A 26613-nucleotide genomic window follows, 5' to 3' on the forward strand; every position below is an offset into this window, starting at 1 on the left:
TTTACGAAATGCTGCTGTAGTCTGAAGCCAGTAGGAATGAGATCAGATTCCAGTCCTTACGCTCAAGAACTAGGGTTGCCAGATGGTTTCAACAAAAATACCGGACACACTTGACATTACATCACAATCTACGTTACATCTTATTTAGAAAATACCAGCCATTTATATTTTCTCATTTATATTTTCTCAATTTGTTTCCCAAACAGAAAGCTCAAATACTGGACTGTCCAGTTCAAAACTGGCTACCTGGCAATACTATCAAGAACTAACGTACAACAGGTATCAGTGGGGTGTTTTCGGGGTGTTTTCAGCATGCAGCCGCCACGACCCTGTTCCAGGGAGGACATGAGTAACTTGGAATCAGTATCAGAGTGGGGACTAGAGGGGAAAGGAAAGAGACAAAGGGAGTGTAGCAGCTCTGCCCTCAACATGGTGGTTCTTGTGAGGTAGGATTTGTGACAATAGATTTCTTCTCTCTCTTTCTCTGTGAGCCATCTAAAAATCTGGCTGCCCTGGCCTGCTAGTGAACAAAGAATCCCAAGAGCTGCATGCCAGCTGTGCACAGCTGTATGCGCATGCCACGGCAACTCCATCTGGCCCCCACACTCCATTTGCTTTGCTTTAGGAAGGATTAGGACAGACGGGAGACTACGTTAGAGAGAGAGAGAGCGGTTAGGGAAGATCTCTTTCGACTTTCCTCTAATTATCCTCTGGGTTAAGGCTGAGGGGGGTTAGAGTATGAGAGGGGGCTCTGGGCTAAGCCTGGGGAAGGGGGGTGGGGTGCACATGGGGTTTGGGAGCGGGCTCTGGACTGGGGTGCAGGAAGGGACACAAGGTACTGGCTCTGGGAGGGGACTCAGGGCTGAGGCAGGGAGCTGTGGTGCAGGAGGGGCTCAGGGCTGAGGTGTCTGACTGGGCAGCTCCGCGTGGCCCCCAGAAGAGCTTAGCACATCTCTGTGGCCCCTAGGGGCAGGGGTGGCTCCGGGTGCTGCCCCTGCACATAGACACTGCCCTCGAGGTTCCCATTGGCTACCATTACTGACCAATGGGATCAGTGATTGGGGTGGAGGCGGCATGCAGAGTCCCCCTGCCCCTCCCCACCAAGGGGCCACGGGGACATGTTGGAAGCTTCCAGGAGCTGGACTTCCAGCAGCTTAAAATCTCCCAGGTTGGCTTCAGTGGCTGATGTTATTACAGAGTTATGTTTATTACAGGGACAAATCAGAGAACTGTGCATTGCTCTAAGGTCATTCATTCGTAGGGACTGGTTTGCACATGTAACATTTCAACTCCCTTGACTTGAGTTCAATGTTCATAGGTAGAGCCTGGCATGGATACAAAATTTGGCATCCACAAAATGAACCCTGGACAGCTGCAACCACCTTCGCAGAGGCGGACACCCACAGAGATAAAACAGATATCCCCAAATGTGCAGGGCACTAGATAAAAAATTAGCACCAGCACTCTCAAAAATGAGTGGATGTGGGTACCTACAGATAGGAAGTGGATATCTGCAGATTTTCAGGACTCTATTCCTCAGTACCTGTGGGAATAAGTAAACAGCAAATAGCAGCACTAGAGGAGTTTGTTTTGCAAGCACTTAGAGGATCTGGGATTCATCCAGTCGGGAAAAAGAAACAATACCATGTGACCTCCGTGACCAATGAATGCCAGTAGCAAATAACTGAAGTAAATAGTCACAAGGAATAGGCTTCAAGTAACTCAACCCTAGGACAATACGCACATTTTTTAGACCCAAATCTGTCCATCCACAGCTATGCCCCCAACAGAAAAAAATGTCTGAATCCATTGCTCAATAGCTCGCTTCTCTCCACGCAACCTTTGGAAACCATATGCAATTTAGAAGAAGGTGAGTGCGGGCTGTTGTCCGGCCTCATTCATCCTGTCTGTGGTCAGAGTTTTGTAAAGCTGTTAAGGGCGAAGACAGACAGTGGAGCACGTCGCAGCTTTTCTGGATTAAACTTCAAACTAAAAAGATTAACACAGGTGCTAAACCCCCTGGAGCAATGCATACACTCGTTCTTGCTCACGATGACCCTGCGTCCGTGAAAGCTTTTGAAGATTCGAAGATTTGAAGAACAGACTTGATAGCTGGAGGGGGATCTAAATCATGCCTTGCATCTTCTCAGTAGAAAGGTTTTTCCAATCAAGTTGGCATTCTTGCTGGCAGTCTCAGAAGAGAGGCCAGGAGGTGAAAAGACAAAGGAGTTGGAGCATCTTTCAGAGAGCATGTAGCCCCGCTAGAAGCTTCTCCGCAGTGAAAGGCCAAGATCTCCTCCGTTGTAAGAGGGTTGTTCTAGTTCTTGGTCCATTTGTTCCTTGGACACAATGACAATTGCCAATAAGGGAATCAGTGCCAAATTGGAGTACATAAGAACGGCTGTACTGGGTGTGTCGGTGCAGTCGGGGTTCCCCCGACACTGCACCCTCATAGCAGCAAGAACAGAGGGTTTATTGCTTCTCCAGGATACAGCACAGCATAGATGTGATGTGTCTACCGGAGTCTGGGCCAGGATGCCTCAGACCCCTTGAGATGGGGTCCCTAGGCCCCTAGATTCCAGACCCTCCTTGGTCTGTCCCCTTCATGGTTTCTGCCCAAGACTGACCCCTTCCCCTGAACACTCACTTCCCTAGTTCCCTCGCTGCTCCAACTCATCTGACCGTTGAGTCTTTGTCTACCTGACTTAGGCAGCCCACCTGCTGGGCAGTGTTCATAGGCAAAGGCCAAAAGGGGTCATCCACAACCCACAACCCAAGCAGAACAACCGGCAAGGTACTGACACTACATCACAACCTGTGGGTGAGTCAGTGGGAATCACACATCACAGCAAGCCATCGATAACGATTCTGAGCACAGGTTTTCAGCTTACACCAGTGTTTCCTGAAAGCACAGCACTTGGGCAGCCACTCAGGAGAGATTCAGATGCCACCCAGCTGATTAGCAGAGCATCCACAACATATGTTTCTACTGGTGGTGCACATCTGCACATGTCTCAGTGCACATAACAAAATGCATTCCACACACAGATGGACAAAATTAGAGGGGAAAAATTAGAGGGAACACTAATTTAATCTAGACCACATGTCCCTTCATTGCTTATGAAAATGTCAGGTGGGACTGTGTAAAAAGCCTTCCTAAAAAATCAAGATATATCATATCCATTGCTTCCTGCTACACACTAGTCCAGTAACCCTGCCGAAGGAGGAAATTAGGTTGGTTTGGCATGATTTGTTCTTGACCAATCTGTGCTGGGTGTGACTTACCACCCTTTTATCCTCTTGCGGCTCACAATTTTATTGTCTGATCATTTCTTCCAGTATCCTTCCAAGAATTAAAGTTAGACTGACACACAGGTGCTCCTTTCCTCCCTCTGGGATCTCACCTATTCTCTCAACTTGTTGAAGAGAATTGCTAAGGATTCTGAGAAGCTACATTGATTTATACCAGCTGAAAATCTGGCCAGTGAATTTCAGATCCATTACTTTAGGGAAGGTTCCACATTGGGTAATTTAATTTTTTCTAGTGTGGTCAAGTGGCTGGGAGCAAGAGACTTGAGGCTACTCTTCACTCTGCTACTGATTTGCTGCACAACCTTGGGCAAGACACCTAATCTTTCTATACCCCATCTGTAAAATGGAGATAAAACACCTATCTTTCCAAAGCGATATGAGATCTATAGGTGCACAGTATTAAAAAGCACCAAACATTATTATGACAGATGAGAGGAAAAATACAGCGGTTTCCATTTAGTTCTACTGATGTCAAGAAGTTTCCTCCACTAAGGCTTTTCCACTCAATTGCATCTCTGGCTATTTAGTTTCTAGCTCACAGCTTTTGCCACTCTCCTCAAAAGCCACAGAATAAACATGGCCAGGCCTTGGTCTGAATCACAGAGTGGTTTGTTATTTATGGTTTTTCAAACTCAGCGCCCTATTCCGCAGCAGCTGGACTGTACCAATGACCACCCAGAACTTCACAGCGAGAAAAGGGATCGATTGAGATCATCCTTTTGCTTCAGGAGAACAAGCCCGTATCGTTTGCACAAATGGAGCATCACTCCCTTTGCTTATGGGAACAATAGCAGAGCTGACATTATCTTTGTAGCCTTGTCACAATGGGGGCACCACTTCTGTACTCTTGGGTAGCCATTCGACGCAAATGGTGACATGTGGACAGGCATGCTAGCTAGAGCAAGACTTGGGGGTCCGACAGACTTGCTGGGCAAGGTAGGGAGGATGCTCCGCACTCCCGTGAGGGGCAGGGCTTCGGGGGAAGGGGCGGGGCTGAAGAAGCCAATGCTCCATGCTATCCGGATCATGTCATGCAGAGCCCTCCACCAGGCCTCAGAGCCTGCTATGTGGTGCTCCGGCGGTGATTTAAAGGGCCCGCAGCTTTGGATTTAAAGGGCCCGCAGCTTTGGTGATTTAAAGGGCCCGCAGCAGTAGCAGTGGTGGTGGGGGCCAGAGCTGCAGGCCCTTTTGAATCACTGGGCCCCAGGGAAGTTTCCCCCTTCCCCGCCCTGCCATCGGTGGGCTTGAGCACAACCCAATCCCATCCTACCTCTCAACGATGAAAGCTTGCAAAATAGTAGCTCAGATTACAGGGGGCTGGATCAGAGTGGACTGAACGGTCAAATGTGTACGCAAAAAGTCCCTCCTCAGCTGGTTTGGAGACTTGAAGAAAGATCATCGTTCAGAACAGCAGATCGGCTGTTGAAACAAAAGGGTCCAGGCCTGCAAGGGGCTGAATGCCCTTGGCTCCTATTAAAAACAGCGCCCTTGGGACCTTCAAGGACGTGCTCTGTACTCTGCAGGATTGGGCCTGCAGTGAGCATTTTTGTCAGCATTTGCCTGTCACTGAGCCACAGGGCTATAGGCAGGTGTGTTAAACAGAGCAGTTGGTGTCTGACACGAGGGAACGCCTGGGCTCCAGTCGGCACCATGGAGGTGCTGGATTCCAGTCATTGCTTTTGCTTGCCTCTGGCACACTGTTACTTCTTTTATCATGGGATTAATTCCTGGGCCCTGTGAATCCCCCTCCCTCATCATCCGTAGCCCAGGTTTTGATACAAATCTGTATCTCAACACACAGCCGTGAAAAACAAACCTGCTGGGGATTTGGAGTCTCATTGGCTTTGGTCGCCAAGCAGTTATTTCCTTTGTTTTTTTTTTTTAATCGGAAAATGAATTTGGGGCTGGATGGACAGACAGGAAAAGCAAAGTCTGTTATTTATCAGATGGTTCAATATGGTTGGCTGCAGTGTGTGATCCCCTTCCAATATAGCTTAGCCTCATGGTCAACAGGTGAAAGTCCAGGTGAGGAAGGCAAACCCCAGTCCCGCCCCGCCCCTTCTGCCTGAGGTCCCGCCCCTGGAGCCAAGTCCCGCCCACCCCCGGACTGATCCTTCCTGGCCACGTGGAAGGCTGGGGCTGCCGTGCTATGGCTCCAACTCAGCCCTTCCCGGAGGCCAGGGAGCAGGCCTGCTGCATCGTGGCTCCATCCCTTCCCAGCAGTTGGGGGGGCCAGGCTGCCACGCCGCAGCCTCACCCCTCCCTGGTGGCAGCCCCAGTCTTCAGCGGTCGGGCGCGCAGACAGTTTTGGGAAGGCTGTGCCTTCTCTTGCCTATATTACTGGCCGCCCATGCTTAGCCTTAACACGAGGCTACTACAACAGCTAGACATGGGATAACAGTCCAGTCATCCTGGCTCACTCTCTTCTGGAGAGGATTCCGCACGAGGCCTAGGACTGTCTTTTGGGCTGGTGTTTTTGGTGAGGGCGAGGGAGAGAGAAGTGTCATTTCACACAAATCATGCGATGGTCATTGGACAGGAAGAGCAGTCAGCCACTGGGATAAGTTTCTACCTGAGATCTAGTGGGGAGATCCAAGCTCTCAGGTCCTCTCCCTTGCTACAGCCCAGGTTGTGCATGGACTACCCAGAAAGACAGTCCGTGACAGGCCTCAGGGTCGATTCTTCCTAGATCTTGTGTATTTCTCCATCCAGGTCCGTGGGATCAAGCCAGCACAGAGGAGAACATATTTAGGAAATTACACTAATATCGCACTTGAGATCAAGAAGAGGTATTTCCATGAGTCTCTCACAAATGGATGGGCATGTAGGAGGGAAATTTCTGCCAGGCGATATGGACTACAGTGATTAGCTCTGGTTTCGGAGCTAGCGGAAATGCTTCAGCTAATAGACACATGGCAGGTTCTTTCAGGACAGAAGCACACCTCCCTGGAAAGCCATCCTAGAAGTCCAGTCTCCCTGCCACGCTGTCCTAAACACCACAAGAAACCGAGAGACATCTCCAAGTGGCCTTCTTAACAAAGAGCCTACAACTCTTTTGGTGCATGGAGAACTCACACTTGCATATGCTTAATGGTCGTTCGTCCAGGCTGAACCTCTCTAGTCTGGCATCCTCAGGACCTGACCAGTGCTGAATCGGAGACTTTGCCGAACCACTGGAGGTCAATATGGTCTAGCACCGTGGTCCCCAACATGGTGCCCGCAGGCGCCATGGCGCCCACGGGGGCATTTGCAGGCGCCCGCCAGGTGCTCGGGGCTGGCCTGGCCCCGGGTACATGGCACACGGTGAGCGCCGGCCCCGGGTGCGCAGCCCTTGGAGGGGGCACCGGCCCCGGGCGCGTGGCTATGGGGGGGGGCCATCCCCGGGCATGCGGCTATGGGGGGGGCCGCCCCCGGGCGCGCAAGTGTCCCCGCCCCCTGGCGCCCAGCGGGCAAACGGCCACGCCCCCTGGCGCCCGACAACCTCAAAAGGTTGGGGACCACTGGTCTAGCAGCATCACCAACGTTTCTGCTGCTTGCTGGGTCAAAGACATTTAGAGTCAAATTCGAGTTAAATAACAGGCTAGAACATTGAGAGACAGGACTGGTGGCTGTAAACACACTTGAGGGGACCGCGGGAAAGTTGGCTGATAAATGGAAATCCGGTTAACGAAAACCAGGCCGGACCCCGGATGTTGCCAGTGTGGACTAGAGAGGTTCGACCTCTTTGCGCCCACCTCGACTGTACGCGTGCAAGCCTAGCTTTTGTGAACACTGAAGAAATGATCTGCCATACCCATGGACATACATTAGGAAGTTGGGAGGAACGTGGATCCAAGAGAGAAACACACGGAGGGCCTGACTTTGACTCCTCTTGCACCAGTGACGTGCTGTTCCTAACTTCCAGGGAGGGGGGTAAGAAAAATCCAAACAGAGATCCATAATGTCAGATCCACTTAACCGCAGCTTTACCCAGATTAAACCCATTGGAACCCTAAACAGGCCACAAACTATTTAGCCACTGAATTAAAACCACACCTTACCCAGGAAGTGGGCAAAACCAGGGATGCTTTGTCTTATCCCTGTTGGGCTGGTGTGACTCATTTGATTAGATGCATATCTGACAACAGCACCAGATGAGCAATCAGAGCAGATAATTACCTGAAAGCGACTGGAACGTGGGTGAGAGGCCACATAGTCTGGGACTAGGGTTAGCAAGGGCACAGTGAAACAGACGCAGCACTGCAGCCTTGAGAACGGTTTGGTGTCATGGCAACTGAAGGCTTCATCCTGAACGCGTCAGTGGGAGCCGCTCAGACACGGTTGGAAGGCGGCACTGGGGTTTCAGTGAATTAATCTGATAAATATCCCTGCCCTCTCCAAGATAGGATCGTTTGCTTACACAGCATCTATATTGCGGCATGAGGTCGTGACGCAAGGGCAGGAGGATGGATATGAGTTAAGTCTGTGTCACCCCCCAGGTGTGTGGGTTACATTTGCCCTCTTTTGGTCATGGGCCTCACCCAAATTTAGAGCCTCTGTCCCTGATATAAAGAAACATAGGGTCAAATCTGCTGTCTCAAGCAACGGGGTTCATTGAGTTCAAGGACAATTCTCACCACAGCCAATGTGAATTATCCATTTTGCTGGGGCACAAAGGAGAATTGCCAGAAAACTCAAGGATAGGCAGACTGTCAAACTCCTGGCATTCCTCAGCCAGGGATGCTCCAAAGGGTTGTGTTTGCTGTACATCTGCACACGTGCACCGAAGAATCCCCCGGCACTCCCCCTCCGCCCCATTCAGTGCCACTTCTTTTTATTGCACGTCGTTAAATGTTTTTATCATGGGTAGTTAAATGTTTATGTGCTTTTATCTGCCCCATGCGGAGTATTTCCTCCTAATGAGCTATCCCGTGACTTAGTAGTGGGATGCGATTTATCAGCCCTCCGTTTTGTGACTTGCCCCCCCTTTCATGGAGGAAGAGTATAAATGTTTGTCCTTTTTTTTGTTTGTTTCAGTTAACTAAATAATCTGGAATGGGTACAGAAAGTCGTTCCTTCCCCCCCATTGTCTCAACGTGGGGACCATTCAGCACCAAAATAAAATGAATCAGAGCTGTGATTAATAAGGGACAGCATAGGAGCCATGCGCTAAGGAGAAGCTATTTCTCTGTATGTTATATAAGCAGCCAGGTCACTGGTAAATGAAGCAGCTTTGGGGCTGGAAATTCACACAAACAGCTCGCCAAAGAATCTTAACTTCCTTTCCCCTACATGCTCTGCTAGCAAAGCGCATGGAGTTCCTCGTCTGAGCTCTGATGAATTCCTCTACTGGCTGCCTGCCAAGCGGCACACACCCACAGAAGTGGAACTTACCTAGAAGCACTGAAATCATGATCAGAGTAAAGAAAAGAATAATACTTTGCCTTTCTCTGCAGCTTCCAACCAACCAGCTAACTCTGTGCTTTATTAAGGGAGTACACTAAACTTTGCAAAACGGTTGTGCTACAGGTACAAAGAAAAGCACGTTGGAAAACTTAATTTCCCCACTCCATAGAAAATGATGGGGTTAGCTGGCATCACTCAACAGAGAGATCTTGCATGTCATTGTGGATAAGTCGCTGAAAACACCCACTCAATGGACACAGGCTTGTAGGAATCATTAACTAAAGGGATAGAAAATAAACAGAAAATAGCATTTCCATTGATTTAAAATATTTGTATCCCACCTCTGTATTTAAAATATTCGAGGCGGCTTACAAAATTTTTTAAAAACACAATAAATAAATGTGTATAAAAGTAAAATGCAATACCCCGGGGGGGAAGGGGGAGGATATAAAACCTGCTATATGCCTCTATATAAATCCATAGTAAGCCCACGTCTTGAATCCTGCACAAATGTGGTTACCACGTCTCAAAAAGATATACTGAACTAGGAACAAGCACAGAAAAGGGACCACAAAAGATGAGGCGTATGGAACGGCTTGTTAACTGGTTAAACATGTTGACTGGTTAACTGATTCAATGGCGGCATGCACGTGGGGGGGGGGGGGGAGGGGCCGCTCCAGCCCAGCTGAGCTGCAGTGCCTCCCACTCCCCCCCCCCCCCCCACCACCGTAGCTGGCTTTGAGTATCTGGCCATCCAGTGGGAGTGAGAAGGTGCCATGCAGCCAGGGAAGGACCCGGGCATGGGGGTTGGCTGCCTTTGAATTAAGAACATCAGAACGGGCACACTGGGTCGGACTAATGGTCCATCTAGCCCAGTATCCCGTCTGCTGACAGTGGCCAATGCCAGGTGCCCCAGAGGGAGTGAACAGAACAGGGAATCATTGAGTGATCCCTCTCCTGTCTCCCATTTCCAGCTTTTAACAAAGGCCAGGCACACTATTCCTACCCATACTGGCTAATAAGTGTTGATGGACCTACCCTCCATGAATTTATCTAGTTCTTTTTTGAACCCTGTTGAAGTGCTGGCCTTCACAACATCCTCTGGCAAGGAGTTCCACAGGTTGACGGAGCGCTGAGTGAAGAAAAAGTTCTTTTGGTTTGTTTTAAACCTGCTACCTATTCATTTCTCTGGGTGACCCCAGTTCATGTAAAAGCGTAAATTAAAACAATGAACGGTCCTGCAGCACATTAGAAACTAAATAAAAAAGTAGCTGGTCTGAGACCCTAGTTCTTGTGTTATTGGAACAAGTAAATAACTTTCCCTTATTCACTTTCTCCACGCCAGGCATGGTTTTATAGACCTCTATTTTATGCTCCCTTCCTCACCGCCATTTAGTCTCCTCTCTTCTGAGCTGAAAAGTACCAGTCTCATTAATCTCTCTTTATATGGCCCCCGTTCCAAACCCCTCATGATTTTTGTTGCCCTTTTCTGAACTTTTTCCAATGCCAAGATCTCTATTTTTGAGATGAGGTGACCACATCTGCATGCAGTACTCAAGATGTGGGCGTCCCACGGATTGATACAGAGGCAATAAGAGATTCTCGCTTAGTCTTTATCCCCTTTTTATTGATTCCTAATTCCTCCTGGGCTTCCAGGGAGAGCAGGCTGCAGCCTGAACTCTGTCAATGTTAGCAGCAAGGAATCTGGTGGCACCTTACAGAGCAGCCATTTGATTATGACAAACTTAGCTTCCTTGACGCTTTTGCTGAAACAGACTAACACGGCTCCCCCTAAAACCTGCCTGTCGACAGGCCCGGCCCACAACATTTTGGCACCTGAGGCGGGGAGCTCAAATGACGCCCCCATGCCTCCTCGCTTGGGCCAAAACTTTGAAAGGTCTCAATTCTGCCTTCTTCCTGGTCTACTCCTCTCATGGCACTCCCCCATCTCTGTGCATCTAGAGCAGAGAGAATACAGATGCACCAGCAGCAGACACAACTGTCTACACTCCGGGTCCTAATGGTGCCCCTCCCCCCACAGTCTGGCACCTGAGGCGGCCGCCTCAGTTTGCCTCATGGTAAGGCCAGCCCTGCCTGTCGACGTTGCAAATGGTGCTGGGTGGTCTTACCCGCTCCCTGCAACCACCAGGGAGGGAGTGTTACAGGCATGGGAGCATCATTTGAGCTCCCCGCCTCAGATGCCAAAATGTTGTGGGCCGCCTCCTGGTTCTGCTGTGTGGGTCACAACTGAAGATGGCTGACCCAGCCCGCACAGGAATCAGACTCTGATACCAGCAGCCTCCCACCAGAAATTCTCTCCTCAGAGTTCAGAACTAGCCCAAGGCAGTTTCAAACTTCTTCAATATTTAATTTCAGATCCGCATCGCTCCCCGATCTGATGAGTCAATCTGCCTGCAGAGACAGCAACGTTGCACCCAGCCTGATTCTATGCCAGTGTGTGGGGAGTTTCATATGTAAATTGGGTCACCCAGATTGAAAGCATTTTTAAAGTGTAATGTTCTCGCTAATTCTTATGCGGCATTTCTAACCGATCCAGTGAAATCAATTCAGCCTTGATGAGTATGGTTACCACTTGTATTAAACTCAAGGGGAATTACACCTACTAAGATCTGGGCTGAAATTAGCCTAATCGTTCCACAACGATAGCCTCCTATGGTGAAATAAAGAATATCATTTAAATAAATATAATGCCGGCACCTCGACAGATAAAATACAGATACGTTGGCAAGGGGAGGTAACAAAACAATATTGTTAGCTGAGGCCAAGAATTTAGCAAGATTATAAAAGGGACTGGAGACATGTAATTGCTAACAAGAATATCTTGAGTTATGATGGTTAATGCTAATAAAACTTTTGGAAGGAACATTAACCTCATCTTAAGCCAGGGCTGGGCTATATGCAGCCCTGAGGCCAGATCCGGCCCACCTAACAGTTAGATTTGGCCCGCGGACTGCCTCTGGCTGCTTTCTATTAATATCCTGTTACCCGAGCCACCAAATTTCCAGGTGATGGCTCAGGCAGCAGGATCTTATTTGGATGGCTCCCGGTCGTGGCGCTACCAAGCCGTGAGCCTTTGAAATAGCCGCAGCAGACACAGGCGGCTGTCATGCAAGGCAATAGTGGTGGGGCTAGGAGCCGTGAGCCTTTTGCTGTGCTTTTACTTCAAAGCTTCCGGCCCCAGACCACTTTGGGGGAAGACTAGTTCCAAGCCCCGCCCCTTCCTCCCCAGGCCCCGCCAGTTCCAGGGGGGCGGAGCTGGCCCGTGACCATGTACCAAAATTCATGAAGTGTCCCCCCTCCCTCCGTGAAAATTATTTCCCACCCCTGTCTTAAGCCAATTTTCTGAGATCTAATGTGGGGGTTGATTACCCCATATGTGTTACTGTGGGGTTTTTATAGCATCCATGAATGCATCTGGCACTGGGCAGCGGACAGGGTTACAGCAAGGTCCTGATCCAGTCTGGCACCTCCTACATTCCCAACTGCCACTTGTGGCATCTTTTGTGAGAGAGTATAAATTAAAATGAAACAGGCTGCCATTTGGGCCGTTCCAGCTATCTGAACGCTCACAACATCCTGTTCCTAACGCAGAACAACACAATCTCCATCATGCAAGGACAGAGCAATTTCTGCCAGGCACTCGAGTGCCAAAACCATTCATCACTTTAAAACTGGCTCTAATTGGCACTTCCACCAGCTGTCAGATTCTTTACCAGAAGCCAGAAACAGACTGGGCCAGGATCCTGGGCAGACTGAAAGTACACTGGCCGGTTTAGTCAATAGCCTGCATTCTAGCCCAGCAATCAGCTAAAAATTATGACATCTCATAAACTACCAGAGACAGCTAAGGGTCCCAGATTTCCAGCATTTTATATATCATCATTTAATCGATAATGTAGTGCTTTCTAATTTGTTCTAGCCCCGATGACTTTGAAGACACCAGACCTTAACAAGCATAGACTCCTAGTCTCCTAGGGCTGGAAGATACCTCAGGAGGTCATTGGGTCAAGCCCCAAAGCAGGACCAACCCCAATTAAATCAACCCAGCCAGGACTTTGTTCAACCAGGACTTAAAAACCTCTAGGGATGGAGATTCCACCACCTTTCTAGGGACCCCATTCCAGTGCTTCACCGCCCTACTAATGACATAGTTTTTCCTAATATCCAACCTAACCCTCCCCCACTGTAACTTGAAACCATTGCTCCTCGCTGCCTTCCGTCATTACTGAGAACAGCCTCTCTCCACTCTCTTTGGAACCTCCCTTCAGGTAGCTGAAGGCTGCCATCAAATGCCCTGTCACTCTTCTCTTCTGCTGACTAAATAAGCCAAATCCCTCACCTTTTCCTCGTAGACCATGTGTTCCAGCCACCTCACTATTTTGGTTGCCCTCCGCTGGACCCTCTCCAATGCATCCACATCTTTTCTATAGAGGGGGCCCAGAACTGGACACAATACTCCAGATATGGCCTCACCAATGCTGAATAAAAGGGAATAACAACTTCTCCAGATCTGCTGGCAATGCTCCTCCTAATGCACCATAATATGCCATTAGCCTTCTTGACTACAAGGGCACACTGTTACTCATTCACTGTAATCCCCAGTTCCTTTTCTGCTGATCTGCTACTTAGCCAGATGGTCCCCAGCCTGTAACAGTTCTTGGGATTCTTCCGTCCCAAGTGCAGGAGTCTGCACTTGTCCTTGTTGAACCTCAGCAGATTTCTTTTGGCCCAATCCTCCAATTTGTCTAAGTCACTCTAGGACCCTATCTCTGCCCTCCAGCATATCTACCTCTCCCCCTATCTTAGTGTCATCCACCAACTTGCTGAGGGTGCAATCCATCCCCTCATCCGGGTCATTAATAAAGACGTTGAACAAAACCGGCCCTAGAACCGATTCTTGGGGCACTCCTCGGGTGTGTCTAGACTACATGCCTCCTTCGACGGAGGCATGTAGATTAGCCAGATCGGAAGAGGGAAATGAAGCCGCGATTAAAATAATCGCGGCTTCATTTAAATTTAAATGGCTGCCCCGATCTGCCGATCAGCTGTTTGTCGGCAGATCGGGGGAGTCTGGACGCGATGCCCCGACAAAGAAGCCTTTCTTCATCGACACAGGTAAGCCTGGTTTCACGAGGCTTACCTGTGTCGATGAAGAAAGACTTCTTTGTCGGGGCATCGCGTCCAGACTCCCCCGATCTGCCGACAAACAGCTGATCGGCAGATCGGGGCAGCCATTTAAATTTAAATGAAGCCGCGATTATTTTAATCGCGGCTTCATTTCCCTCTTCCGATCTGGCTAATCTACATGCCTCCGTCGAAGGAGGCATGTAGTCTAGACACACCCCTCTTGAAACCGACCACCAACCAGACATTAAGCCGTTGATCACTACCTGTTGGGCCTGACAATCTGGCCAGCTTTCTATCCACCTTCTAGTCCATTTATCCAATCCATACTTTCTTAACTTGCTGTCAAGAATACTGTGAGAGACCATATCAAAAGCGTTGCTAACATCAAGATATATCACATCCACCAACTTCCCCATGTCCACAGAGCCAGTTATTCCATCATAGAAGCTAATCAGATTGGTCACATCACTCTGACTCTCCTTTTGTTTCCTTTACTCCACATTTCAGCTGCAACCTAATTTAAGTCACTGCACCTTGAAATCTAAGACCTTCCAGCCACTGGATCTGCAATTAAGGTGAGGGCACCTGCTCCCAGGCTGCTCATATGACCTGTCAGACACCTTGCAGCAATGTGACACTCTGAGGGGCAGACATTTTACTTCTTCCGAGAAAGGAGATCAAAGAAAGAATTAAATGCTCCATTGTTGAGAATCAGCAAGGGACAAAGGCATCCTCACCAACAAAAAATCTCTTTTGGATGGTAATATCTGACCCTACAGCTGAAGGATGATTGCTGAAACAGATTTTTGCAATATAAAGAGGACATGTTATGAGTCATCAAACAAACACTACTAAAAGCCAGAAAATGCCACCGATCCACCAAAAAAATGCCTGGTTCTTGGCTAACGTACCACAGAAATCAATTCAGTCCATGCCAGGGGAGGAGGGTTGGAAAAAATAGAGGTATCGAGCATTATTCAGACTGGGCAGTATGTGTTTGTAGCTATGTGGCTGTTTGAAGCATTTTCCTCTCAAGTTCTCAAAACCCAGAATAATTGGTTGTAACGAAGTCGTAGATTTCAGAACTATGTGCCCACCTACACACCCACTCATCAATTTGCTGGAAATAGTGACACTGGATTTTAATACCAACATTGTTTTTTTAAATATATCAGTATTAATTAGATAAATGGCCTTTCTTGCCTCTGCATTATGATTGGCTTGTTCAACTTGAGCTGTCTTAGAAACTTGGCGATTGGTGTCAACACTGATGATATGTTGGTGTCTATGTAAATGTCACTTGATCGCTAGAGATGTTCTCTCCAGAACCCCCAAGACCAGTAAGCAGAGGTCTAACATGCTGCCCTGCATGTACATGTGTTGCATAGCTGGAAAATGCAACAGCAGGTTTATATCAGGGATGGGCCTGCAGAAGAATCTGAATTTTCCCAATGTCTGGGTGCTGGTCAGATTCTGGTGCATCTCATTCTTGTACGTGAAGCTAGAATTATGACATATAAACCTGTTTATTAATCTAGAATTTCTAACATGAACCTTTGGAGGTGCTTAAGGGTTTAATGGCCCAGTGCTCAAGGCAACGATGTGGGAACCATGTTGTTTTTCCTATAAATCCAATCTGGTTTTGGTCCTACAATGTCACGTGACCATGCCACTTGGTGCTGGAATCCATTTGAATCTGGTATTTTCCCATGGGGATGGGAAGAATCAAACAAAGAGTTCCTGCCTGGGGAAATTTTATGTAAAGAGAGGGAAACAATCAACATTTTCTTCAGCTGGCTTTTGAAAACTGTCTCCGCACCCCAAGAGAATACGCAAGAGACTGTTAGACCCAGAACAGAGTAAATATCAGCTCTGTCTTGAAGGACTTGACCTGAAATAAGGACTAGGGTGAGAATCAGGATCTATAACAATCTCTCTTAGTGCATTAGGATTAGCCGGTGTGTTTTATTTCAGATTAGTAACTTGCTTTGATCTGTCTGTTTTCACTTGTAAACATTTAAATCCTACTTCTTACACTTAATAAAATACTTTTATGTATTAGCAAGCCCAGTGTAAATAATTATTACCTGGGGAGAGGGGAAAGCCACAGCTGTGCATACTTCTCTTTCATTGATAAAGAGACAACTTTATAAGCTTTCTCTGTACAAAACTTTTATACAGAGGAAAATGGATTTATTTGGGATTTGGTCACTTTTAGGATTTATGTTCCTGGATGTTGTCAATGGACTTATATCTGAGTCCTGCCAGAGCTCAGTTGTTTCAGCTTCTGGGTTATTCTGCTAGCGACAGAGACAGACAGACAGACAGACAGACAGACAGACAGAGAGAGAGAGAGAGAGAGAGAGAGAGTGTGTGTGTGTGTGTGTGTGTGTGTGTGTATGTAACCCCAACTCTGTGCCTTGGCTGGGGGAGATCAGAGCTTTTGGACAGGTGGTGAGGCACCATTGAGGATAGGTAGGCCAGCTCAGAAGTATGAACAGCACACTGGGTGATAGTCCCACGGGGACCCCTCTGACCCAATCTGCCACAACCTTAATTAAAGAGGCTGCAACATGCATTCAATACGGGCTAAGTGGATGTCAGTCTCTGCTACTTAGTCCTGGCTTGCTCAGACACTGCCCAGAAGATGCATCAAGAATTAAACAGATCTTGGCCCCTTCTACGCAAGAAGATTGGTTGTTTGCACTAGAAGCAACTGCAGCTGGACTTCTCTTTGTCCTCTCGTACCCCAGGGCTCAGAAGAGAGCAATGATGCCTCTTCAAGTAATAAGTGCTTTGAGGTGAAGCAAATAAGACTAAATCCAGGGAACACGCAGTCAGCATGGGGGGTCTCTGGGCCAGGGAGATGAGCAAGCAGAAAACAGACAAAGAGGTCTGATTGCATTTTGCAAGTAGAAGGGTGGAGGGTCTAAGAAGCACAACCACGTTAGTATCTCAGCAGACTAGAAAGGGATGGAAAAAGTCACCCTCACTAAGAATTTGCTCCCAACTAATGGAATTTGCTCTCCCTTCCAGCCTACATAAGGCAGCAATGTGCTTCTGCCAGCAATTGCTGTGCCCTTGACTTTCACGGCACCCAGGCTTGCTTTGCAGAAGCATCTATCTCTGCCGTTGCTGCTTTTCCGGTACACACACCCGTTGCACGAGGAGGGCATTAAAAGCTTTTCTGGGGAGGACACGACCTCTGAAAGTCTCCCTAACGAACGTGTTCTACATGCTTTGATGGAAAGGAGGAGAGGGCCCAGGGAGCCGTTAGATTTCATTGCTAGTTTAATACAGCAATTGAGGAAAGGGCCGGGCTGCTGGCAAGCCTTCTATTCCTGGATTCCGCTTGAAGATGTATTTATGACATGACAGCTCTAATGATCTTTCCCCGGGTATGTGGGAAGTTAAGAGGAAGAAAACTAATCACACCTCAGACGGAATTAAAAATGAAACTAACTATTGTCTGGCACTACGTTTAACGGAGACGGCCTAAAAATGGGAAATCCGTCTAAAGCCTGACAAGTGGCTGCACTCTCCAGTTCTGGACGTGGTGGTCGGGGCAGTGAGATATTGGATTGAACATCTACAACATCTGGGATTTCCTCTAGCTGATCAATTTGAGCAACGTCCTGAACCTAGGAGATGAAATTCAAATGTCATTTGTCACTGTATTTCTCACATCACAGTAGCATCGCGGGAATGCTGACTAAGCTCTGGATGGTGGCGGACTCTTCACGCCAAACACAGCCGTAGCCCTCTCCAGTAGCAGTGATTGCCCAATGGGGCCTTTTCAAAGCTCTGTCATAGTGACTGAAATGGGGAAGGAAGATATTAGCGGGCAATATGATAGCCAGATGGGCTTGTCATTGGTTTGTTGCTTAGCTCTGTCTTAGGCTAGGTCTACATTGCAAAGATAAATCGGAAATCGCATATCTTTTTCCGCTTTACTGTTGAAAAAGGCTTTCCCCAAATTTGGTGTGTCTACACGATGCCAAATTTCAGAAAAAACTCCTCTTTTGACAGAAAAGTGGAAAACATGGACATCCAGCTTCCTCGTAAAACGAGGTTTACAAGCATGGCGAAAGAGCGCGGACGCTTTTCTGAAAATTTTCCCCAAAAAGCGGACGCGTTCCTTGGACGCAACATTGCTTTTCCGGCATACCTCTGGTATCCTAAAAAAGCATTGCAGTCTAGACGTAGCCTTAAGGGCCTCAGCAGAACCCAGAAGTGCTATTGATCTAGGCTGCTGATAGACCTAAAGAAGCAAGGAACCAACCAAAGTAACAAAACAAATATAGGTTGAACCTCTCTAGTCTGGCACCCTCAGAACCTAGCCAGTGACAAACCAGAGAATTTGCTGAACGTTGGGTGGTTCATATTGTCTAGCAGCATTACCAACACTTCCATTGCTTACCGGGCCCTTAGAAGACATTTTAGGGTAAATTAGAGCTAAAGTACAGCACAGAACACTCACACACAAGACTGGTTGCTGTAAAACTTTATGGGACTGTGGAAAACTTGGCCACACCCATGATGAGTGGACATCCAGCTAATAAAAATCATGCCGGACCAGAGAGGTCGCCAGACCAGAGAGTGCCGGACTACAGAGGTTAACCTGTAGTAACTAAAATGAAGAATAATCATCTGGGTTCCAAGTTCTTTCAGTCACTTCCCACTCAGCACAAATGTACATTGGTTAGTCAAGTCGAAGTTATCTTTGCTCAAGCACCCGAGTCCCAGGGAAGGCATCAATACTGTTTGGGAAACAGGGTATTGTTGTGCTCCAAACGGCTCGTGTGCTTACTTTTCTTACTGAGCTTGGCAATGCATTTTAATTCACCGGCAGGACGCTGGAGTCCTATTCCCTGAAGAGCAGAGTGCCATTACCATCAGAACGTCATGATGTATTAGCCCACGGAGAAGCATCCATCACTGACAGGTAAAAGGGACCCATCTCCCTAGTACAGGTTGATGGATTGACCCCTCTGTTAAAAGGAAGTGGCACCAGGAAATCCAAGATGGCATTTTCTGAATACAAAGTTGTAAAGGGAGGGGAGGAGGGAATAATTCCTCAACCAAATTCCCCATGTTGGAGTTGGGATCATTGAACATTCTTCTGATGAATAGAGGCAATTATTTTCCAGAATACTTTAAGCAGCTTTGATTCAAAGGGCAGTTGAGACCGACATTTAAATGAGCTCCGATTGAACCAGACTGTATTATCAGCTGGTGATTTTCTACTTACTGCTTTAAATAACTCCGTGCCCCACATTCACAATGTAATAACTCCCCAAATTACAATAATCTCAGGAGGCAATGGACCTTAATGATTTAGTGACTCGTTTTGTCATTGGAGGTGTGCTCCATCTCAAAAGGCTGACAGGAATGGCTTTCAGTGGTGAAGGAAAACAACCCTGCACAATCAAGTGCATTTGGTTGCCAGTTGAGACATGGTGCAATATCTTGCAGGAATAGACAGGCAAAGCCCACGGCACTTATATAATAAATCCAAAACTCATTACTGGAAAGGCTGTAAGGCATGGCTTTCATGCAGAAGTCTGCACTTAGGTCACATCTCTACAGGCCAGGCTGGAGATTGATCATCTGGAGTTAGATTTAGCGGGTCTAGTTAAGACTTGTTAAATCGAACACTGAAGGCAGTTCTGGTTGGTTCAGGTACTCTTCACGGCTGTGAGGAGTAAGGGAAATCAATGGGTGCCTATGCTCACCTCAGCCTTCCTCTGTGAAGACGGCACCGTGCTTGGCTTAACTCGTTACGATTTTATGTGGCTGGAGTTGCCTTACTTCGACCTTCCAGGGGGAGCGTAGAGCTGGTCTTAGAGTCTGATTCCTGTTTTCACTGAAATCAGTAGCATCATTGACAGGAGAGCCAAATTCAGTCCTCAGTTCTAGGGGCCAATTCATGATTTCCGCTGACAAATTCCTGTTGAGTGTTCAGCCTTCATGCTTCCCCTCTCCTTTGTTAACCCAGACTAGTTCAGTGTACAGGTGGGCAGTAAGCCAATTGAATTAAGCCAAGATGAAGTAGGAGACAAACTCAACCCTGACCCTTTGCCCAAAACTTGAAATGAACTTTCGCTGAGGTGTGAGAAAGTTCTGCTGACTTCCCGCTCTGGTCTTTAATATTTCCACCATGGCTCTTGAAGCTAAGGGCTTTGGACAGGGCCAGACCAACAAAATACCAGAAAAAATGATTCTTCTGGCCCACCTGGGAGGAGCCAGCGCTAGTTTGCTTTGGGAGGATTTCCAGCTTAAATTTACCGTCTCAAGAAGCTTAATCAAACATCTAAACTTCAGGATGCTTCTGAGGTTCTAATTTCTTGCCCCTCTTGAGACTCTCCTACCACTAGTCTGCAATTTGGGGGATGTTTCAGGCAGGGGAAAGGAGCTGGCTGGGGTCACACCACCCCTTCCTGTCTGGGACTGACTCAAACCTGAGCCTCCCACCCCCAGATAGAGAGAATAAGGGGGCTGCAGTTCCCCTCCCCCCCAATTCATACAGGAACATTGCTGGCTGTTCCTGTTCCTCCGGGAGCCAGGGGAAAGTGCAGAGTTTACTGCATTTCTCACTCTGGCTGGGGAGCGCAGGGGTACAGATGAACCTGGACATGTCCCAGCCAGGGGACATGCACCCCTCCCCTGGCTGTGTCCACTGGAGCTGCAGCAGCCATGGAGAGATGCTTCTTACCTGGCCCCAAGTTGCTGCGGTGAGAGCAGGCTGTGGTTGTCCTCTCTCCCCAGGGCAACCTGCATCCTGAACCCTTCATCCTCAGCCCATCCCACAACAATTTAAATGAAGAAAAACAAAAATGAATTGAGGCAAGGACCCGATCAATGCTGGGTAAATCTTCTAGTAGACTATATGTTTGAGGGTGTGTCTAGATTACACCTCACTGTTGACAGAGAGATGTAGATTAGGCACATCGAAATTGCTAATGAAGCAGGGATTTAAATATCATGTGCTTCATTAGCATACACATGGGCACCACTTTTTTCCGAAATGGAGCTTTTTTGAAAAATACCCAACAGTCTAGACGCTGATCTGTTGAAAATAAACCCTTTTTCAACAGATCCTGTAAACCTCATTTCTTGCATCTAGACTGCCTTTTTTTCGGATAAAAACTCCATTTTGAAAAAAGAGGCGGCCATGTTTATACTAATGAGGCACGGGATATTTAAATCCCTGCTTCATTAGCAATTTCGATGTGCTTGATTTGCATCCCTCTGTCAACAGAGGGATGCAGTCTAGACGTACCCTGAGAGAGTTTGTCTGTCTGTGACTCGGTCTGTGTGTCCATCCGTCTGTCTATCTGAGAACTCCTCCTAAATGGTAAGAGCTAGGACCACACAATTCAGTGAACAGCTCCTTCTTATCACAACTTATAGCAAGGTCGGGTGGGGTTGCGCCAGGAAAATGGGATGTGCCTGGAATGAGATTATATCTCAGAAAACCATACAGAAAAGAGACAGAATCACTAGGCAGGTGAAAGGGACTGGCTGGGAGTGTGCCTCCCCTGTCCGGGATTGCCCTAACCCTAAACCCTGTACCTCCTCTTCCCCAGGCATCCTCATCCTAGCCCCACCCTGGAGCAAAGATTAAAATGAAGGATGGACATTTTCATTTTATTTTCCAAAACACAAAAATTAATTGAGTTAAGGACCTGAACGTTGGGTAAATCTTCTAATTTTAAATAACTGATTTATTAACTATTCAACAATTATAGTTGATATATGTATTTCCCCCTCCATAAAAATGTTCATATTGGCTTTATTGTCTAGGTACTGGTGAGTTTCCTTAATGTAGTACCCAAGTGCCTCTGAATCCTTCATGAATTCTCTACACGTTGGACATTAGGAAAAAGTTCCTAACTGTCAGGGTGGTTAAATACTGGAACAAATTGCCTAGGGGGGTTGTGGAATCCCCATCTCTGGAGATATTTAAGAGTAGGTTAGATAAATGTCTATCAGGGATGGTCTAGACAGTACTGGGTCCTGCCATGAGGGCAGGGGACTGGACTCGATGACCTCTGGAGGTTCCTTCCAGTCCTAGTATTCTATGATACACATCTAGGGGGTGGTTTTACATTTTTCACACTGAAGGAAGAAGTCTTCTCCCTCCTTCTGCGCCTCAGCAGACGTTACATTGCAAATAATCATAGCTAAATGTAATTTGATTATCAGAAAAGACGCCTCGGAGTGAGATACATTCGCCTATGGAAAACACTAAGAGGGCAGCACCCCTGTGTGGGTCATGTAGAAATCAGGACAAGTCAACCACTAGATCGGCCACATACGGCCCACCACGGTTCTATCTGAGACCTGTGAGACATTCACTGCCCACATGCGAGGCTGCCAGATTCCTCTAGTTTCTGTCCACATAGGTTTGTTCCTACAAACATTACTAACGTGACAGACATCTGAAAGCCAGAGCACGTGAAGTGAGGTGCATGATGATTGTGGACAGCATTGACTGTGAGAGACATGCACTCTCTCTGCATCCAATCAACACACTGCTGCGGTTCGATCGCCAGCCCCTACAGATTCCAGGTGTGCAAGCACAGGGAGCAAAACTACCCTGTCCCGGGAGAGCATCTTGGTTAGGACAATCTTGCGGCCCACTGAGACAGAGGAGGGCTTCTCATGTGGCCCCCTCACTAGCCTACGTTGCCCAGCGCCAAAGTAGGTTATAGAGAGCTTCGCAGAGGGAGAGCTGAGGCTGCTGTAACGGTTATTATTTCATAGACATAAAACACTGCTGCTGAAACTGGGCGTTCAGCTCCACAAAGCCTTATTGGGATACACAATAGATGAGTTTCCTTGAGTTCACTCTTGAACCCTGTTAGTTTTGCACCAGTAATTATTGTTGGGGTAGGGGTCCGAGACCTCTGTTCCAGAGAGCATCAACCATGCACAGCTAACCTGTTGTGTCGGCAATTACCAAATACAATGACACGAAAAAGCCTATGGATTTCACCATTTCTAGGCTTCGCACAGTCTGCTTTGCGGGGGAGATTTGTCAATGGCATTTTGCTTTTGCTCTCCACTGCTCTCCCAGCTTGACAGAAATACCCGCTCTCTCCAGGTTTCTCCCTGGAGAGTCATTTGATCTCATTCCGCCACCCGCGATTAGGGTTGCCACTCCTCTAGGATGGTCCTGGAGTCTCCAGGATTTAAAGATAAATCATTAAAGATAAATTCCCGGAGGTTTCAACACATGCCATAGTCTTCAATTAAATCTTTAATTAAAGACAATGGCATGTGACGTCACTTCCAGGAATACGTCCAGCTCAACTTGGCAACCGTGCCCTAAATGGAAAAGGGTTGGAGGAGAGAGGAGCAGAACTCAATGTGTTCTAGCTTTTAACGCCTTGTAAGCATAATCCCAAAGATAGGAAGAATGACGAGAAGAATCACTATACCTGTGAGCAGAGTTGTTGACTCAAGTCCCACAACTTGAACTCGAGTCCGACTTAAGTCACCTAGGTGACTTGTCTTGATACTCGACTCGGGTTCATTGTTTGTGACGTGAGACTCGACTTGAGACTTGCTAATTTTGTTACATCGACTTGGTGAAAAAATTGTCAGAAAATGCCAATACTGATGGCTTGTACAAAAGAGACTTGACATTTTTAAAATTAAGACTTGAGACTCGACTTAGGACTTGACTCGAAAGTGACTTTAGGGTCTCGAGACTCGACTTGAGACTGGAACTGCAGTGACTTGAGAATCGAGTTGGACTTGACAATGATGACTTGAAGACAACACTGCCTGTGAGTAGGTGGATGGCCTTCTGCTAATGTTGCCGGTATGTGGCAACAGTGCCTTCTCCACTGAACCATGCTGCACACTGTGAGGCCGCCAGAAGCATTGCTCGCTGAGGACAGAACTGGCTGATACTTGCCTAGAAGGCATCGTAGAGAAACGCAAGTGATGCAAGGAGTAGTGGGGGTGTCCCACCAGGTGAGGAGCCTTCCTTCTCGGGCAGCAGTTGGCAGATGGCACAGCGTCTCTCAATGGCGTTAGAAGGCCCTGGGCCATCTCTGAAGAAGCCAGAAAACAAGTCCTGGCAACGTGAGGGCGTTCGGTGAGGAATACTCAGGTTCCAGGAGGAGAAGGCAGAAGTCCTTCCTCCAGATCCCTTCTTGACCCACTTTGCTGCTCCTTAGAAGCGCTGGTCTCCCGTAGCATCAAAACCCCACGGCTGCCCTCCCTGTCATTACAGAAATGGCATGTGCAATGCAAATATGGAAAGGACATGGCTGAATACTTCGTATCTGAAAAGCGGGTGGCTCTGTAGCAGGGCTGGACAAGATGCAGCCCTGGGGCCGCATCTGGCCCACCTAACACTTTGATCTCTCCCAGGGATGACATCTGGCCACTTTCTATTTATATCCTGCAGCGCGGGCCACCAAATTTCCAGGTGGTGGCTTAGGCAGCAGGATCCTATTAAATGGCTCTTGGTGATGGAGCGACCCCGGCAGGGGCGGGAGCCATGAGCTTTAGAAATAGCCGCCGCAACCCCGGGTGGCTGTCAGGCAACGTGATAGTGGCAGGGCTGGGAGTTGCGAGCCCTTTGCTGTGTTTTTACTTCAAAGGCTCTGGCCCCAAACAACTCTGGGGGAAAGCTAGTCCCCAGATCCGCCCTTCTGCCCCACCAGGTACAGGTAGGTGGAGTTGGCGCATGACCATGTATCAAAGTTCATGAAATGCCCCCCTGGGAAAATTATTGCCCACCCTTGCTCTGTAGAAATGCCCCAACGGAGGGTTCAGCTAACCAGTGAGAATAAAACAGGAACCCGCCAACCCTTAGGACCGTGAACAGAAACAGAACTAAACATTTTCCGAAACCAGCAGTCATCTGAGTAATTCGCATTCCCCCGTTACTTTACAAGTCTGCTCCCCTTTGTTTGCTCTTGCGCCCGGCTGAGACTGGAAGTGCTGAAACATCAAAGTCGATTGCATCCTCAGATGCTCAGGGCAACAAGGGAAAGCAGCACAGGATGCGAGCCTGTCCTCTTACGATTTCTAGGCTCTTTTGTTTAGGCAGAAGATTCACGCCTTCAAGCACGACCACACCTTGAAGCTGTTTGCTCTTCGCCCAACAGCGCTTTGGTGCAGGGATGCCCGCACGAAACCATAAACGGAAAGAGCTCCAATTTGTGCCACCACACAGGTTTTTGTTTTACTCTCTCCTGCTTTTGCGCCATGTGTTGATCAGCAAAACTGGTTATTGCAGTTGCTAATTACCTCTTCTTCCTGCAATTCTCCACAGGGAGGAGAGCAGCGCGTTGGTTCAGTTTGGGGCTGGGGAGTGCTTTGAATGCAAGCACCATCCGGATGCTGAGTGCGCTGTTTATCCAGGCGCCTAATTAAGGTAATGCTGATTAACACCTGTGCTGATAATGAAGGAGCAGGGCCTGGAGGAACAGAGAGAAATGGAAAAGACGGGGGAAAAGCAAATGCGGGAGAATCTGTGGGGAGGGGAAGAGCATAGGGGATGACTGAGGGAAATCCTGAAAAAGAGACCGCTCTTTGAGTCTACTCCTGCTGCATATGGTCATTTAGTTGTAAGGGGTACAAGAAATTGCAGCGGGGAAAAGGACAGAATGCAGTAGAGACACAAAAGCCTTGTGCAGAAGTTCACTATGTGAAGCTGAGTGTGGAAGGTAATACCCTTGCTTGGGGAGTATTTGCAGGCCCATTTCGCTACATTCGATAGCATCTCATTTGTTGTCTCAAACTCCAAGACACTGGGTTTCGGGCAGAAGACAAAGTGGGACCAGAGAGTACAATCTTAGACCCTTGGGGGGAAGAAAGGCCTGCAGGATCTGTAGAGGATGAGCAGTGTACACAGCACCCGTTTGACCGCACGGGTGAGGAACCTAAGTGTTGCTGCAGAAGGCAGGCTGAAGAGAGCCGTTGTGTTTAGCAAATGTTCACACGAAACATTTCCAAATTAAATCGAAAGAACGCGGCTGCAGTCTAGACGCAGGTGAAGTTTTTTTTCGGAAAAAGGCTACTTTTCCCGAAACAAACCCCTGAGTCTGGACACAGCCTGGGTGTCCTAATACCTGCCATTCCTTTGACCTTCAGAGGCAGAACAAGTCTTTTCTAGAGGATATAACTGATGCAGGTGCTAATGCTGCGTCAGGTTGTTATGCAATGACAGTTTTGCCAAGTGATGGAACTTTAATCAGATGGGATCTGCCTCAACAAGATACCTGCAACGTGCCACGCATGGAAAGGTTGTTCTCAGCCGGTACATAGGACATTGCAGGAAGGTACCGAGCGACTGGCTGATGTTGATTTTCCATGGTGCTGAAAAGCAGCAGCCTGTGTATCACCTCTTTCCGACTTGGTTTATATTTGTATAATGAGTTTCCCCCAATCGGTTTAAAATATCCTTTTGAATCACACAATACTAGCACTGGAAGGGCTCTCAAGAGTCCAGACCCCCGCCCTCACGGCAGGACCCAGCACTGTTTATATCAGCGGTTCCCAATCTTTGCCAGATGGGGACCCATTTTGACAATTCAGGAAAACTTGGTGACTCAAGGCAATTCAAAAAAGGGGGAGGAAGGAGGGCAGAGCCACCTGGGGAGACACTTGGAGACCCCTTTGAAATGTAATGGTGACCCATATTTGGGTCCTGACCCATAGGTTGTGAAACCTTGGTCTAGACCATCCCTGACAGGTGTCTATCCAATCTGCTCTTAAATATCTCCAGGGATGGAGATTCCA

At 47.9% G+C, this 26613-nt stretch overlaps 1 protein-coding gene across 3 annotated transcripts in view; it reads right to left on the bottom strand.

The window, feature by feature from the left end:
• CACNA1H (calcium voltage-gated channel subunit alpha1 H) overlaps positions 1–26613 on the bottom strand; it is a 576049-nt gene that overhangs the window by 289760 nt on the left and 259676 nt on the right. The window lies entirely within an intron of this gene.

This window comes from Pelodiscus sinensis, chromosome 15 (assembly GCF_052426305.1).
Source record: "Pelodiscus sinensis isolate ZL-2025 chromosome 15, ASM5242630v1, whole genome shotgun sequence".
NCBI lineage: Eukaryota > Metazoa > Chordata > Testudines > Trionychidae > Pelodiscus > Pelodiscus sinensis.